The following is a 13,028-nucleotide window of genomic DNA, read 5'->3' on the forward strand; positions in this document are numbered from 1 at the left end:
GCCCTTTTCTAATGTGATGTGCAGGTCACATCTATTATCCTACAACATTCACACATCTGCTCTCCAAGGCGTGTGTGTGTGTGTGTGTGTGTGTGTGTGTGTGTGTGTGTATGAGAGCAGGTCAGAGTCCATTTTCAGATTCTGGCACCTACAGATATCCTTGCTGAAGAATATTGATATTTATTTTATCGTTTTCACATGAGCAGGGAGTGAGCATAAAGGTGGTTTTGCTTTGGTTTGTGATCAACAGTAGGAAGAAATTCTGCTAACTTTTCACAGACCCTTTGGCATTGGGGAAACAGTGTTGAGTACATGCTTAGAATAACTAAAACTTGATACTCTGATTTCTTTGTAAAATAGGCAACTGGGTGAGGCATTTGGGAAAGTAAAGTAAAAAGTTGACTTAGAGAGAACTTTGCAAATTAACTCTTATAATGAGTAATCTTTGTTATATGTGCTTTGTGTGAAGAGACGTGAAGAACAGAGAGGCTCTCTTTCTTGGTGTCATGATGGGTAGAAGGGAAAGACAGTGTTCTTACACATGAGAGGGAATTACCAGAACTCTCTGTCCTTTTAACACTCAGCGCACCAAACCAGCAAGAACCAACTAAGCCAAAACAGAGCCCCCAAACCTCTGCGACTCAGGTGGGGGACAGCATACGAAAAACTATTGTGTTTTATATTTCATCTCATTTTGCTAAGCAGAACAGTATAAGCATGTAAACCTCATTAGTTGTGTATTAACCAGTAGGTGGTAAGATGGAATTCAACTGAGGGATGAAATGTGCCAAGTCTTAGATGCTGCCTCTTTTCAGTTGCTTGTTAGTTCCCGGCTAACCCTCTATAATGAATCTGCGTTTCTGTAGGGGGAGGGTGGCAAAACTTATTTTCTTTTCTCAACAGTAGAAAGATTGTTCTTTGCCTGTGGGTCAATGAACAGGTAGCTCGGCCCCAAGGGTCTAAAATGCTAATGTGCACTCCCTCCCCTCTACAGACACTAATTTTCATTAACTTCTCCATTGATGCTACAGATGTGTTGCCTGGAATTTGTATCATGAAATTGTCTCTTTCCCCTCCCCCCCTCAATATGGAGATCCCTCCTTACAGCAGATGTTTAAGGTATTGTTTCTGATTCTGTGAAATAAAATATTCCATGACTGACAAATAACAATGAAGTTGCGGCAGGCCCTTGGCTCTCTCTGTGTTCACGGTGAGGGAGAAGCCCAAGCACTGTGGTGGCATTGCTGGAGAAGTCACGGAAATGACCTTCCCCATTTGTGAGACTCTCGTTGCCCCTGTCATTCATGACAAGTGCAGAGACTATGATGAGGAATGCTCTCTTGTTCAGCACTGCCTTTGGGATCACAATTAAAAAAAAAAAAAAAATACAGGTTCCCTAAAAAATTGAGATATTGTTTTCAGGAAAAAAGAGTTTCAAATACTTGAGAAAATTAAAGGAATTAGATAAAATCTTGTTAATGTGTAAGGCCTTTTATTATACATTAAGCTATAGTAAATCTTTCATTTTATTTTTATGTGAATAGGCATTTTGCCTGCCTTTTTGTCTGTGTACCACATACATGCAGTACTGGAGCATGCCAGAAGAGGGCGCAGTACCCCAGGAGACTGGAGTTACAAGTAGTTGTGTGCTGGAAATCAAACTGGGGCCTCTGGAAGAGCTGACAGTGCTTTTAACTACTGAACCATCTCTCCTACCCCAGGCTATAATAATTTTTTTAAACATGGTTATTACTGTAAAGCAGCAGCTCCTTTTCTTTAGCAGTTTTTTCCCCCTTTCTTTGAAGTCTCAAGAGGGAATTATTTCAACAGCAACATGATGTCAGCGCTTCAAATATTCTCTGGAACATAGTTTGGTGGTGTTGTCATGGTGCCTTTCTGCCAGGCCTTTTCCCTGTGCTGTCAGCAGTGTCTATTCTCAGGCAGGGAAACTGTCTACGGGGATGAAGGTTTTCCACCTCAAGGCTTATATATACAGTCCTACACCAAGCTTTGGAGATTACGTTTTAAGTGGGCTTCCAAATCTGGTTTTAAGACTGACAACATTGTTGAAAACAGAGAATACAAACTTCGGCTAGGTCAGCCTTAGGGCAGCCTCTTGACCTCATTTGCCCAAATTCCCTTACTTTAGCACTGAAAGTCTAACATCCTTGAAAAGCCCTCAAGTGCAGGAAAAGGGGAAAGGCAGACCACTCTAAAGGTGTAATGTTGATCTCGGGCTCTCTAGGACTCTGTTAAGGTATGCAAGTTTGAAAAGGGAAGACCAAGTATCCGGTGAAGTTTACGTTTTTTTCCTAATATCCATCCTCTACTGCTTTCATTGTTAACAGCAATAGAACCGTACAGACATAAAGCAGCCCAGAACCAAGTCTCTCTTTGCTAAAACCTCTTCTAGCTCTGTGTGACTACTTGACCAAGGACTAGCCGAGGCATGGAACAGTGGGGAATGTGCAGAATTTCTAGGATAAGTTCGTTGAATGTGAATGTGCATTGATTTTGTCCCATATTAACCTGGCACTTTTAGAGCACCAATTTCTCTCCCATCTAAAAGAAGACTGTATATATTTTTTCCCATTCCCTTCTAGGGACTTTACTTTTTTTAAATTGCAACTTGAACTTAAAACTTAGTACACACACACACACACACACACACACACACCGAGAGAGAGAGAGAGAGAGAGAGAGAGAGAGGAGAGAGAGAACCAGAGGAGAACCAGAGGAGAAAACATCTTTTATAAATGGCATCTCTACTTCAGAACTTCCCTTCTTCAACAAAAAAACAAAGAAGAAGAAAAGAAGTCTTTCATATAGTAAAGGTAAGTAATCTTGAATTAACTTTGTTTTATACTTACAGTTACTATATGAAATTTACCCAGTTTTCTAATCTTCTGTGCCAGTTTATTTTACTTTTTTCTACTTGGCCAAAATGGTGTTTATCACGATTAACCAACTTTATTCAATTAATCCACTAACAGCCTATGGCATACAATTTGAAAAAAAAAAATGTTCCCTGAATTCTTTTCAAAAGGGAAGGCAAAGGAATAATGCCCTGTGGGTGTTTCCCAAAAAGAGGGCTGGGTAGGACAATGACCACTGCTCATTCTGTTTATGGTGGTTAAAGAACATCTTCCCCACTGAAGGTGAAGCCAAGGCTGGTCTCCTCTGCTTTTGTATTTTATGTACAATTATTACGTTGCTGACTTCCACAACTTTGTCCTAGCTCAGACTCTCTGCTGCTTCAATTTCCTATAATCAACTCCTTTATCTGTGTCACTCAAAATCTGGATTGTTCAAAACCCACCCAATTGAAACGAACAGCTTCTGAAATGTGTGTGATGATATTTGGTTGTAATCCTAGGAGGAACAGATAGAAGGATCAAGAGCCTGAAGGCTAGGGAGGAGCCAGAGAGATGGCTCAGTGGGTAAGAGCACTGGCTGTTCTCCCAGAGGTCCTGGGTTCAATTCCCAGCACCCATAGGTAGCTCCAGTCCCAGGGGAGGCAATTCCCTCTTCTGGCCTCTGCGAGCACCAGACATGCATGTGGGACACAGATGTTCACGTAGACAAAATACATATACACACAACATGAATAAACAAAAAATGTTTAAACAAAATATTAAAGAGCTCAAGGTCCGCATCAGCTGCATAGTGAGTTCAAAGGCAGCAGGAGCCACACAAACCCAGTCTTAATAAAGCGATCACAAACTCATAAAAGAGTAGAGACGCAAAGAAGAGAATGCTTGCTTTCTGAACATTCCTCACATCAGTACGGGCTGAGTATTTGCTTTCCCCGGTGTCTCTGCAGGGTGGTGTATTTGGAAGTGAGACTGGGGAGTGAATGGGTCAGAGAGACAGAGCCCTGTTGTATGCATTTTGTAACAAGTCATCCAGTCTGGGGTGTCCTGCTGTAACAGCCCACTGGCTGAGAAACCTACTATGGTCTCAGTTTCTGTCTTTAAGTAACATCAGCTTGGGTTACTGTAGAAACCTGAGTCCCTTTCTTGCTGCAGTTTTGTGAGCTTCCAAGCCCATTCCTCTACCAGGGTGTTATAGGAAGTCATCTCCATTTCAAATCTGTCTTCTGCCATCTCCATGTGGTCCCCTAGAAAAGGAAGCTTGGACAGAGATGACAGCCTTTGTCTGGAGGGAAGGAAGTCACCACCGTATTATTTTTAGTAGAATGTGAACAAACTCAATTGAACAATGTTTCTAGAAATAGATTTTGACTATATTATCCTTGACAAGGTATCTTGTCAACCAACTTTGCATTTTATAATATGCTACACAGATTCTATAAACTCTTAGAAAAGTAGTCCATTTAGATGAGCCATTTTAATGGCTCTAAGATTAATTTTCAATAAAGAGAAATTGGATTGCCCCAGTTGTGTATAATATTTGGCAGGAAGTTAACTAGCTTCTGAATGCAAAGCAAAGTAAGCAACTAAAAAGCCCCTGACCAGAAAGCTCTTAGATGCATTTTAAATCATTTATTTTTAGTGCTTAATAAGGATAATTTATTCCAAACTCTTTTTTTTTTCTGTTTTCAGACAGTGTCTTACAATGTAGCCCTGGCTGCCCTTGAACTATCCATCCATGTACACCCAACTGCCCTTGAACTCATAGAGACGTGCCTGCCTTTGTCTCCTGAGTACTGAGATTAAAGTTGTGTATCACCGTGTCCAATTCTTTTTATTTTTTTATGTCACTGTTTAGCTATTATAAACATCTCCATCATAACCTTGTTACCTTACATGCGAATATAAACATATGTATGCATATGCATAGAATATATAATGAGCAGAAACCAGTGTACCAAAACAAGAAACCCATATTTCAAAAGCTAGATGAATTTGGGTTCTGAGTTTTCTTAGCATAACTCAGGCTGGGGCCACACATCCACAGCGGGTGGACTGGCCAGAGGTACCCTGTGGTCTTCTGTAACGGCTTGTGGGCATGGGATGACACAGCGGTGGAAAGCTATCTTGTTGAAAGCCTGGGAGTGAGTCTTGGCAGAGACGCAGTTGAAGGAAAGCTTTATAAATTCAAGACTTTGTGAATGGTCTCTTCCGTTACTTTTCCTCAAGTTACATGTCGCTAGAAAAAAAGACAAGGCGAGGCTGATGTGTCATGGAAAAAGATAAGCCTGCTGTTAAACACATGCTTGAAGAGGCAGGAGGAAACTGTGAGCTGCATACAGTATCTGGGCTAGGTTTCCAGGGTGGAAAAGTCTCACCTTGAACCGATGATAAAGTCTTGATTGGCCATAAAAAAACTTATATTTGTTTAGACAATGCTTTGGAATTAAGATTGCAACATGATTTCTTAGTTTAAGGATACAATTTGTTCATCTATCACAACTACGTAAGACACAATGGTGTTTGCCATTTTAACTATAGCTGCCTTTTAGATGTAGCCTCTGTGAGAGCAAGAAAGGGTGGAAGAAAGATTGCTAGAAATAAACACATATACAAACTCATATGTACTTATATTTAATATATATGTGACAGTGAGATTTAATAGTTGCTGGCATTTACTCCAATGTTTTTCTTTCTCTAAAGGACTGAGGTTGATTCTCAAAATGATTTATCCTCATGGTCATACTAATATATCAACTTTAAAATGTTGCTTCATACAGCTGTAGCTTTACCCATATGCCACAGGAGAACAAACCTTTTTAATATATGAAGGGTGTCAATGCTAGTCATGTGATTTGTAATGCTTTTGCTTAAATATTGATTTTTTTCCAAATCCAATTTTTATTGATTTTGCTTAAATATTAATCATTTCTAATGACAGCTTAAAAAATAGGCTGAGCCTCATGAAGATTCCAGCCATCCACTCCTGGCAGAAACAGAGTACATTTTAGTATGCTTGAAATTAAGTCAAACAAAAACATACTGCTTTTTCATTTCGGGGTTTAACGTCATGAATCAAAGGTTTATTTGTGTGACTCTAGGAACTGGTGCAGTGTGGCTGTGCAGCTTCTTCCTGAACTGTGCAATGGCACCTGTGTCTCCTGGTGCTTTTTCTGTGTCTGGCTGCCGTGGCTGCTCGAGGAGCCATTCCTAGACTATGGGTCAGAGTACTGTAGACTTGTTAGTGACTGAGCACAGCTTAATCATCTGACCAGCAAGTCGCAAACCACCAGCAATTCCAGTGGACCTGGTTTCCCCTCTCTTAAAGGGGCAGGGGAAATGCCTTGAACTTCTGGAAAAGCGACACTGTTTTGCTTCCTCATGTTGGATGATGTCTTCATTTTTTATCAAGAAATCGGTGTCTCTGAAACAGAGCCTTGGCTATAAGCCAGAGGATCTGCCAGGCTGTGCTATCATTTTACTTTAATTCTAGGAATTTTTTAATTGCCTCCCTGATTTTTTCACTGACCCAAGGGTCTTCCCATAGTTCAAGCTACAAGTGTATCTGCAGTTTCTAGTTTCTCTCACTGTTGAATTTATTTTATCTTGCTACAGTCTGATGTCATACTAGGAATCACTTCTCCTCCTTCTTCATCATTGTCTTCTTCATCTGCTTCTTCTTTTTCTTCTGCTGCTTCTTTCTTCTTTTCTTTCTTCTTCTTTATACATGTTAAGGCTTTCCTTGTGGTTTGTAGTATGATAAATTCTAGAAAAACTTCTAAGGGTTGCTGAGAATATTATATATTTTCTATCTACTAGATGGGTTCACCATTCTTATATTGAACCATGATAAACCTTCTTTAGTCTCACAGCTAAACTGGGGGCAAAACACAGCATAATGAACAAGATGTGCCAGTCCTGGTTATACAAGATGACTCCAGAAGGTGTCAGACCAGGCAAGAGGGTAGGATGGTGAGCTATAGAGAAAGGGAGTGGAAGGAGCAGTGTGGAACAACCTTCAGTGTCAAGAAAAAAAAGTCCTTGTGTTTGGAGGTAGTTATCTCTGTATATGAACATTCTGTGAATTTACAGGGCTTCATTTTATTACAGACCTGATTTAACCCAACCCAGGTTCCAATTCAAGCTATTCTATAGCAGTAGTGTGCAGCTCTAGGAGCATTTTTACTTGATTTTTCCCACTCAAAAAAGGTAAAATGTAACCTAAAACCAGCCATTTTGGAGAATAGGCCAGTGATGTGGAGTACATTCAAAATGGCGACCGATGTGTATCTAGTTTCAGGAAGTTTTCACCATCCAAACAGAAACCCACAGTGATAGAGCCGTCACACCCTATCCCTCTTCCCGGAACCCAGTGGTATGCTTCCCACCCTCATGGGTTTACCTGTTCTGAAGATTTCACATGCAGTCACAGAACCCTGACCTTGTATGCACTTTTAACTTCTTTGACTTCTTTCCCATGATCGGGTTTTTTACCATATCCCCAACTTAACATACACTTCATTGGATCATTGTATGAACTTAAATGATATTGTTGATAAAAAAATGCCTTCCCTGGTGTGTGTATGTGTGTGTGTTTTATTTCTGTCAACTTGATGCAAGCAAGAGTTATCTGTGAAAAGAACCTTCATTTGAGAAAATGCCACCATCAAGATTGCCTGTGTACAAGTCGATGGGGCATTTGCTTGATCAGTGATTGAGGTGTGTAGGTCCAGCCCATTGAGGATTCCTGGCTTGTATAGGAAAGTGGGGTGAGCAAGCCAGTATGCCTCATTCCTCCATGGCCTTTGCATCCTCTCCTCCATCCAGGTTCCTGGCAGGAATTCTTCCCTTAACTCTTTTTCATGATGCAAGTGGTCTGGATAAGTAAGCAGAAAGAAACCTCTTCTTCCACAAGGATACAGTGTTTAGGATACAGTGTTTCATACCAGTAATAAAACCCTAACGAAGGCAATATCCCAAACACAAACTCTGCAGTAGTGTGAACTGTAGTTTCTTACTGTTAGGTTCAAAACACTGATCCTTGAATGCAGGTATTATACTAATCAGTGGGGATTTACTTAGTGTAAACTCCTTCACTCCTCTCATTGGTCAACTGCTTTAGTGGCCTTGTTAGTGTAGGAGTATCCTGGGACTTTTGTCTCAGCCCTCAATGCTGCCCTTTTCTAAACACAGTGATAGCCCATCTATCTGGTGGGTCCTGGAAATTCTCTTTTCATATCTGTGAGAACAGCATGCTAACAGGCTTCGTCTTGGCATGACACAGCATGTGAGGCCCTATGTCATGTCCAGGCAACTTTGTTCATAGTTAATTTGTCAAATTCTTTAAGAGAGCAGACACGGTGTTCCCTACTGAGCAATCGGCACAGCCGGGGAGCCCTGTGCTAGCCAAACAGAACCCAGTAGGAAATGTGTATTCGGAGTCCAGAGACAGCAATCATGACTGAGCCCCTAAAAGTTCACTGGCCTCACATAGGGACATGCCCTGCCCAGGAGCCCCTGCTGCCAACAACCTTACGAACATCAAGTGGCTGCCTGTGAAGGAGTAGACTCTCGGAGAAACATCTGCATTGACACTATTATCTTGTTTGCCTCCATCGTCTTCCTTCTTTGATTATTTTTATCTTCCCTTTCTTTCCCCCTATCTGTATCTCTGTCCCCTCTCTTTCTTTAACCCCTTTTCTTTTCTGTCATCTTATTATTTCCCTCCCATCTTCTCAGTTGCTTTGATCTTGGTGTGGTGCCCCTTTGACAATCAAGTGAACAGAGACTGGGCCCCTGGCCAGTCATTATGAAGGGAGCCAGGCTCTAAAAAGAAATAAACTTTCAACACCACTGGCGTGAGCCAGCACAGTCCACAATCCTCTACCTTGACTAGAGCAGACAGTGGGTGGCAATAGCCAGTGTGTACACAGTCTTCAGTAAACGCTCCTGATGAAGCTCCCCCAGCTGAGACGATCAAGGGCGCTTGCCCCAAAGAAAGCAAATCTACTGATGATGAAAGTCAGCCTGGCACTTCATGGTCAGCATCATAGGCCTTGAAATAGCTCATGTAGTACAGGAAGGGATCTTTGCCTTCCTCATTAGAAAACAAGTATAAACCCCTATAGGCTGGATGTGGAGATTCAAGGCAGAGAGCCCAGTGAGATTATCAACAAAACTTGGCGTCTTTTGTGCTTTGGTCTGGTGTGATGGTGGGTAGCTCTCTAACGTGTTCTCTAAGGCTACAGTGCTCATGGTAGAAAAGAGGGGGTTCACATGGGAAAGAAGTAAAGGCTAAAATATTCCCCTTCGTGCTTGTAGGTCTGCAGAATTCCGCTGCAGTTTTCCAGTGTGCCTAACATGTTTGTTTCATGAAGATTTGCAGAAATATTGCATAAAGAAGGTTCTGGTGACTTCTAGTGCAACTCTGTGCATTCGTGTGTGTGCATACAAGTGTGGTACATACGCGAGCGTGGTGAGCACTGTGTTAAGTTTGGGTATTACCTTCCTTGTCTCTGACAAATGTGGCTTGGTACTTGGGAAAACAGATTATAAATGGGAAACAACATGGCCAAACTGGCCAGAAAGCCAGGAGATATCAAGACAAAAGTATCTCTGATTCCAAAAACTGTAGTCCTTGCCCTCTGCCCAGTGACAGTTGATATCATGTCTAATGCCCACTCCTGTCACTGACCCCTCAGGACACATTCATTCAATAGATGGAGACTGGGTAAGTATGGGAGTAGCTCAATGGGAGAGGCAGTCAGGGGCCCACTTCCTCGGGGACACCTCAGTTTGGGGATAAAAACAGTCTCACTGTTTCTTCCTCATGCCAGGAGGAACTAGGCAGGGGAGGACAGGGAGAAAGAGTTTCCTTCCCAGCTGGAGTACTGAGAAGGTTTGACCGGAAGATGCCACTAGTGCTTGCTTTGAAGATGGGAAGGTTCAGAAGTGCAGATAAGGAGGAGAAGCAGGCTGGAAGGGGAGAAGAGTAGAACCTCAGAGGCAGAGACTTCAGTGGGAGTGAGGTTCCCTGGTTGCCAGGCTCTCAGCTAAAGCTAGCCTGACGAGGGCCACCACCTAAGCAGCCTGTACTAGTTACAAGGGGGGAAAAAGGAGTACTAAGCGAAAAGTTACAAAAGATCAAAATGAGGTTTTTTCCCCCTTCTTTCCTTTTCTTTTGCTTTAATTTTCTTTACCCCATTCTCTCTCTCTTTCTCTCTCTCCCTCTCTTTCAGTGAGCACAGTGGTGTTTTTGAGAAGAAAACTCAGTGATTACTTAAAAGCATAGGGAATACACATGCTGATTGCTGGTTTTTGGGAGGACAGCCATGGCTGCTATGAGGTCATGGCTGCTTCTGTCATGAAGGCGACACATAGCTCATCCAGTGGTGTTTTGTGGAAACCAATGCCTCTGTCTGGTTCAGTACCCAGATTGTTGCATTCAGTTGCATTGTCCCTGTCCCTGGAGACAGTTAAGTCATTAAATCATGTCTTCGGTGGTCACCAATAGGTGATCAATTGTCATAAATCAGAAAGTTTCATAACTGTCAGAATCTAGAAGCAACCTAGATGCCCCTCAACTGAAAAATGGATACAGGAATTGTGGTACATTCACATAATGGAATACTACTCAACTGTTAAGAACAAGGAAATCATGAAATTTGCAGGCAAATAGATAGAAATAGAAAAAAATCACCCTGAGTGAGGTAACCCAGACCCAGAGAGACACATGTGGAATATACTCACTTATAAGCATATATTAGCCACATAATACCAGATAAACAGACTATAATCCACAGAATTTAAGAAGAAAAGCTTAATGACAAGGAGGTCCCTAAGGAAGATGCTTAATGGAATAGACACTGGAAGCTGTTGAAGAGAAGGAACAGGATGGGAACCTACCATAATTTCTCCTGAAAGATTCCACCCAGCAGAGGATTGAAGCAGATGCTAAGACTCACAGCCAAACTTTGGGCAGAGAGCAGGGAGTTGTAAGAAAGAGTGGGGGAATAGAAGGGCCCAGAGCAGAAAGGAGCTCCATAAGAAGACCAACAGAACCAAAAAAATCTGAGACCGAGGGCCCTGCAGAGACTGACGCACCAACCAAGGACCACACATGAAGAGGACATGGACCACCTGCTCAGATGTAGCTGATGGGCAGCTCAGTCTCCCTGTGAGTGCCCTAGTAAGGGGAACAGGGGCTGCCTCTGACACAGACTCTGTTGCCTGCTCTTTGATCACTTCCCCCTGGTGGTGGTGGAGGTATTGTCAGGACACAGAGGAAGAGCATGCAAGTAGTCCTAATGAGACTTCATAGGCTGGGGTCAGAAGGCAGGGGAGGAGGGATCCCCCTTTCTGAGAAATAGGGGAGAGGGCTAGGGAGTAAAAGGAGGGGGGGATCGGAAGGAGATGAGAGAAGGGGCTACAACCGCGGTGTAAAGTGAATAAATTATAACAAAGTTAAATTTTAAAAAGATTTAACTCAATGGTCACACTGAGGTTAATTTTGTTATAAGGCTTGTTTTCCTTCCCACTGTGGCAAAGATCAGCTGCCTGACTAGACAGAGCTCATCAGAATGACCTGAGGTCCTGATCTGGGCATGCCCGGATGCCTCTCACCCATAGTCTCACTTGCAGAAAGCAGTCTTTGTCCCAGCTGGGGAACTCCATGTGGGAGACCCAAGGAAGGCCATGTGTACACGAATGTACACACATATGCACACATTTATGTACACAGCATGAAGCAGACCACGGTGTTGTATTTATAGCATGCTTTTGGAGACCATAGTAGTTTCTTTCTGCTAAAATGAATTATCACAAATGTATGTGCTGGTACGGTGGAAATGTATTGTTGTATTACTCTATATTCCAGAACTCTAAAATGAGTCTGCAAAGGTTCTTCCAGCTGTCTGCAAAGTGGCATCCCCCCTGGAGGCTCTAGAGGAGAACTCAGTCCCTTGACTCTCCCAGCTTGTACGAGGAGTCTGGATTCCTGGGCTCATGGAGCATTCAGGGACCACATCACTCTGCCTCGCCTTCTGTCAATACATTTCCCCCTCATCTTATCTCCGCATAATAGAATCCCTGTGATTATGTCATATACTGGGATAGATCCAGAGCAAGCACTCTGTCTTCAGTTCTGGATGGCAGTGCGTTCAGTATCAGTACGTCTAATGATGGGGCCTTGGAGAAAAAATTCTACAAGAATACGAATGAGAACTAAGCCAAACATTATCCACCCACCAGGGTATGGAAGGAGATACTGAGACTCATAGCTAAACTTTGGGCAGAGTCTCAGAATCCTTATGAAAGAAGAGAGAGATAGAAAGACCTGGAGGGACAGGAACTACACAGGGAGAACAAAAGATCCAAAATACCTGAGCCCAGGGTTGTCTGCAGAGACTAATACTCCAACCAAGGACCATGCATGGAGAGGACCTAGACCCCCTGCTCAGAAAAAGCCCATTGGCTGCTCAGTTTCTAAGTGAGTTCCCTAGTAAGTGGTACAGGGGCTGTCTCTGACATGAACTCAGTGACTGGCTCTTTGATCACCTCCCTCTGGGGGAGGGGGGTGCAGCCTTGCCAGGCCACAGAGGAAGACAATGCAGCCAGCCTTGAAGAGATCTGAAAAGCTAGGGTCTGATAGAAGGGGAGGAGAATGTCCCCTATCAGGGAACTAGGGAAAGGGCATAGGGGAAAAGAGGAAGGGAGGGTGGGACTAGGAGGAGACAAGGGAGGGAGGGGGCTGCAGTGAGGATACAAAGTGAACAAACTGTAATAAATAAACCTATAAATAAAATTAAATTTAAAATAGATATATCCATTGTTAAGCTCAGTAACGAGTCATTAAAGAATAAATGATAGTTGAATAGCACCATGTCCAATTTTTTTTCAAAACTGGATTAAACAAATAAAGGAATGGACATGGGAAAAAACACAGCAGGAACTAGAGAGATAGCTCGATGGATAAGAACACTTGATGCTGCTCCAGAGGACCTGGGTTTGGCTCCCAGCATCCTCATCACAACGGTGGCTCAAAATGGCCTCTAGCTGATGTGGCACACACACACAAGCACACACACAGACACAAAGATGAACACACACATATACAGACACACACACACAAACACACACGTTCAAACAGACACACAC

The sequence above is a fragment of the Meriones unguiculatus genome, chromosome 3, assembly GCF_030254825.1.
Source record: "Meriones unguiculatus strain TT.TT164.6M chromosome 3, Bangor_MerUng_6.1, whole genome shotgun sequence".
In the NCBI taxonomy this organism is placed as follows: Eukaryota; Metazoa; Chordata; class Mammalia; order Rodentia; family Muridae; genus Meriones; species Meriones unguiculatus.